This window comes from Triticum dicoccoides, chromosome 3A (genome assembly GCF_002162155.2).
Source record: "Triticum dicoccoides isolate Atlit2015 ecotype Zavitan chromosome 3A, WEW_v2.0, whole genome shotgun sequence".
In the NCBI taxonomy this organism is placed as follows: domain Eukaryota; kingdom Viridiplantae; phylum Streptophyta; class Magnoliopsida; order Poales; family Poaceae; genus Triticum; species Triticum dicoccoides.
Window position 1 is genome coordinate 272,561,879 of NC_041384.1, and position 6,000 is coordinate 272,567,878.

Below are 6,000 nucleotides of genomic sequence, written 5' to 3' on the forward strand. Positions count from 1 at the left end.
ATTTCGGTACCTTTGCTTATAGACGTATGCCTTTTGGTTTATGTAATGCACCTGCTACCTTTCAAAGATGTATGACTGCTATATTCTCTGACTTTTCTGAAAAGATTGTTGAGGTTTTCATGGATGATTTCTCCGTTTACAAAACTTCTTTTGATGATTGCCTAAGCAACCTTGATCGACTTCTGCAAAGATGTGAAGAAACTAATCTTGTATTGAATTGGGAGAAGTGCCACTTTATGGTTAATGAAGGTATTGTCTTGGGGCATAAAATTTCTGAAAGAGGTATTGAAGTTGATAAAGCTAAGGTTGATGCTATTGAAAATATGTTGTGTCCCAAGGACATTAAAGGTATAAGAAGCTTCCTTAGTCATGCCGGTTCTTATAGGAGGTTCATTAAGGACTTCTCTAAAATCTCTCGACCTCTGACTAACCTCTTACAAAAAGATGTTCCTTTTGTCTTTGATGATGATTGTGTAGAAGCATTTAAAATACTTAAGAAAGCTTTGATTTCTGCACCTATTGTTCAGCCCCCTGATTGGAATTTACCATTTGAAATCATGTGTGATGCTAGTGATTATGCTGTAGGGGCTGTTCTAGGACAAAGAGTTGATAAGAAATTAAATGTTATCCAATATGCTAGTAAAACTCTCAATAGTGCTCAAAGAAATTATGCTACTACTAAAAAAGAATTTTTAGCATTTGTATTTGCTTGTGATAAGTTCAGACCTTATATTGTTGATTCTAAAGTAACTGTTCACACTGATCATGCTGCTATTAAATATCTTATGGAAAAGAAAGATGCTAAACCTAGATTTATTAGATGGGTTCTCTTGCTACAAGAATTTGATTTGCATGTTATTGATAGAAAGGGAGCTGAGAACCTCATTGTAGACAACTTGTCTAGGCTAGAGAATGTTCTTGATGACCCACTACCTATTGATGATAGCTTTCCTGATGAACAACTAGATGTCATAAATGCTTCTCGTACTGCTCCATGGTATGCTGATTATGCTAATTATATTGTTGCTAAATTTATACCACCTAGTTTCACATACCAGCAAAAGAAAAAGGTTTTCTATGATTTAAGACTTTAATTTTGGGATGACCCACACCTTTTATAAAGAAGGGGTAGATGGTGTTATTAGACGTTGTGTACCTGAGCATGAACAGGAACAGATCCTACGCAAGTGCCACTCCGAGGCTTATGGAGGACACCATGCTGGAGACAGAACTGCACATAAGGCATTGCAATCCGGTTTTTATTGGCCTACTCCCTTCAAGGATGCCCGTAAGTTTGTTTTGTCTTGTGATGAATGTCAAATAATTGGTAATATTAGTAGACATCAAGAAATGCCTATGAATTATTCACTTGTTATTGAACCATTTGATGTTTGGGGATTTGATTATATGGGGCCGTTTCCTTCCTCTAATGGGTATACACATATTTTAGTTGTTGTTGATTACGTTACTAAGTGGGTAGAAGCTATTCCAACTAGTAGTGTTGATCATAACACCTCTATTAAGATGCTTAAAGAAGTTATTTTTCCAAGGTTTGGAGTCCCTAGATATCTAATGACTGATGGTGGTTCACATTTTATTCATGGTGCTTTTCGTAAGATGCTTGCTAAGTATGATGTTAATCATAGAATTGCATCTCCATATAATCCACAGTCTAGTGGTCAAGTAGAATTGAGCAATAGGGAGCTTAAATTGATTTTGTAAAAGACTGTTAATAGATCTAGAAAGAATTGGTCCAAGAAACTTGATGATGCATTATGGGCTTATAGAACTGCATATAAAAATCCTATGGGTATGTCTCTGTATAAAATGGTTTATGGAAAGGCATGTCACTTACCTCTTGAACTAGAACATAAGGCATATTGGGCCATTAAAGAGCTCAATTATGATTTCAAACTTGCCGGTGAGAAGAGGCATTTTGACATTAGCTCACTTGATGAATGGGGAGCCCAGGCTTATGAGAATGCCAAACAATTTAAAGAAAACATTAAAAGATGGCATGATAAAAGGATACAAAATCATGAGTTCAATGTAGGTGATTATGTATTGCTATACAACTCGCGTTTAAGATTTTTTGCAGGCAAACTCCTCTCTAAATGGGAAGGTCCTTACATCATCGAGGAGGTCTATCATTCCGATGCCATAAAAATCAACAACTTCGAAGGCACAAATCCGAGGGTGGTGAACGGTCAAAGAATCAAACATTATATCTCAGGTAATCCCATAAATGTTGAAACTAATGTTATTGAAACCGTAACCCCGAAGAAATACATAAGGGACACTTTCCAGAACATTTCAGACTTCGAAAAGGAATAGGTACGTGGTACGGTAAGTAAACCGACTCCAAAACAGTTCTAATGGAAATTTTTCTCTGTTTTGGAATATTTAAGAAAATAGGAAAATAAGAAGTAGTCCGGGAAGGACACGAGGCGTCCACGAGGGTGGAGGGCGCGCCCTACCGCCCTGGGCGCGCCCCCTGCCTCGTGGGCACCTCGTGTGCTCAATGGACTCTGTTTTCTTGCATGATACTTCTTTTGTTCGGTAAAACTCATTATATAATCTCCCGAAGGTTTTGACCACCGTATCACGCAAATATCTTCTGTCTTTGTTTTGAGGTGTTTTTCTGACAAATCTTGATCACCATGGCATCTTCAAGTGCCCCCAAGGACAAGTTCTTCGAGAAGGTCATCAACCCCTACCTCGCAGAGGTGCTGCAACACCCTCAACCCATTGAGATGCGTGACGGGTTGCTGCACATCCATGGTGTTGAGGGACCAAGGAGGACCGGAAGCATGGAGACAAGGCTCGAGGCATTGGAGCAACAAGTTTTCAAGTGCCAGGAGATGGTGGAACGTGGACTCGACTCCAATCATATAATGATCATGGAGTTCACCAACAACCACAAGCTGGATGACAAGAACATTGGGGAGGCCATCTTCAAGCTTCACGAGAAAATCGAGCGCCTCCAAGCCCAGATCTATCACCTGCAAAACAAAACTGTGAGTATGAATATAGATTCAAGAGGATGAGTTTGGCTGCAGATTTGAGGATCTCGGAGACACGATCATCCTTCTATGATGGTGAGCCTATGCCTTGGAAGATGGATGACAAGCCTACATCATCAACACCTCCATCATCACCACCTCCGAGGAAGGAAACATAAACACATGGGTATGGGCACTCCCCTTGGAAACTGCCAAGCTTGGGGGAGTGCCCCGATATCGTATCACCATCACTTTTATCTTTACCTTTTTCTTAGTTCGATCCTTTTGGTAATATCTTGATCTAGTAGAATAAAGTTTTAGTATGATCTAGTTTTTAGTTTTGCTCTATGATCCTTCTATGTAATCGAGTCTATGAGCTATATATAATAAAGATTAGTGTTGAGTCAAGGGCTTGATTATTTTGCTATGATCTTGAGGGAATAGAAGAAATAAAAAGAAATAAAGAGATCATATGGATCTTATGGAGAGTAATGACTTCACATATAAAGAGTATGATGGATAAAAATTGTTGAGAGTTGACAAACATACTTTTGGTCATTGTTGCAATTAATAGGAAGTAATAAAGAAAGAGAGGTTTTCACATATAAATATACTATCTTGGACATATTTTACGATTGTGAGCACTCATTAAAATATGACATGCTAAAGAGTTGATGTTGGACAAGGAAGACAACGTAATGGGTTATGTTTTCTTGCATCTGAGATAAATTATATTGTCATGGATCATCCAACATGTTGAGCTTGCCTTTCCCTCTCTTGCTATCCAATTTCTTTGCACCGAGTAGAGATACTACTTGTGCTTCCAAATATCCTAAAACCCAGTTTTGCCATGAGAGTCCACCATATCTACCTATGGATTGAGTAAGATCCTTCAAGTAAGTTGTCATCATTGCAAGCAATAAAAATTTGCGCTCTAAATATGTATGATTTATTAGTGCGGAGAAAATAAGCTTTATACGATCTTGTGATGTGGAAGAAATAAAAGTGATGGACTGCATAATAAAGGTCCATATCACAAGTGGCAATATAAAGTGATGTTCTTTCGCATTAAGATTTTGTGCATCCAACCATAAAAGCACATGACAACCTATGCTTCCCTCTGTGAAGGGCCTATCTTTTATTCTTGTCTTATACTTCATGCAAGAGTCATGGTGATCTTCACCTTTCCTTTTTACATTTTATCCTTTGGCAAGCACAATGTGTTGGAAAGATCCAGGTATATATAGCTAATTGGATGTGAGTTTTCATGAACTATTATTGTTGACATTACACTTGAGGTAAAAAGTTGGGAGGCAAAAACTATAAGCCCCTATCTTTCTCTGTGTCCAATTAAAACTTCTAACCATAAATATCACGTGAGTGTTAGGAATTGTGAAAGACTAAATGATGGTTGAGTATGTGGACTTGCTGAGAAGCTCTTATATTGACTCTTTCCTATGTTATGATAAATTGCAATTGCTTCAATGATTGAAATTATAGTTTGTTAGTTTTCAATGAAGTTTCTGATTCATACTTGAGTATGTGAATGAATTGTTACTTTAGCATAAGAGATCATATGACAATATATATATATATATATATATATATATATATATATATATATATATATATATATATATATGTATATGTATATATATGTTGATGTTCTAAGAATGATCATGATGCCCTCATGTCCGTATTTTATTTTATCGACACCTCTATCTCTAAACATGTGGACATATTTTTCGATCCCGGCTTTCGCTTGAGGACAAGCGAGGTCTAAGCTTGGGGGAGTTGATACGTCCATTTTGCATCATGCTTTTATATCGATATTTATTGCATTATGGGATGTTATTACACATTATGTCACAATACTTATGCATTTTCTCTCTTATTTTACAAGGTTTACATGAAGAGGGGGAATGTCGGCAGCTGGAATTCTGGGCTGGAAAAGGAGCAAATATTAGAGACCTATTCTGCACATCTCCAAAGGTCCTGAAACTCCACGGGAATTATTTTCAGAATATATAAAAAATATTGGGCGAAAGAAGTACCAGAGGGGGGCCACCCATCGTCCACGAGGGTGGGGGCGCGCCCTACCCCCTGGGCGCGCTCCCCTGCCTCGTGCGACCCCTAGTGGCCCTCTGATGCCCATCTTTGGCTATATGGAGTCTTTCGTCAAGAAAAAAAATCATAAGAAAGCTCACGGGATGAAACTCCGCCGCCACGAGGCGGAACCTTGGCGGAACCAATGTAGGGCTCCGGCGGAGCTGTTCTGTCGGGGAAACTTCCTTCTGGGAGGGGGAAATCATCACCATCGTCATCACCAACGATCCTCTCATTGGGAGGGGGTCAATCTCCATCAACATCTTCACCAGCACCATCTCATCTCAAACCCTAGTTCATCTCTTGTATCCAATCTTTGTACCCAAAACTCAGATTGGTACATGTGGGTTCCTAGTAGTGTTGATTACTCCTTGTAGTTGATGCTAGTTGGTTTACTTGGTGGAAGATCATATGTTCAGATCCATTATGCATATTAATACCCCTCTGATTATGAACATGAATATGATTTTTGAGTAGTTACGTTTGTTCCTGAGGACATGGGAGAAGTCTTGCTATAAGTAGTCATGTGAATTTGGTATTCGTTCGATATTTTGATGAGATGTATGTTGTCTTTCCTCTAGTGGTGTCATGTGAACGTCGACTACATGAAACTTCACCATTGTTTGGTCCTAGAGGAAGGCATTGGGAAGTAATAAGTAGATGATGGGTTGCTAGAGTGACAGAAGCATAAACCCTAGTTTATGTGTTGCTTTGTAAGGGGCTGATTTGGATCCATATGTTTCATGTTATGGTTAGGTTTACCTTAATACTTCTGTTGTAGTTGCGGATGCTTGCAATAGGGGTTAATCATAAGTGGGATGCTTGTCCAAGGAAGGACAGTACCCAAGCACCGGTCCACCCACATATCAAATTATCAAAGAACCGAACGCAA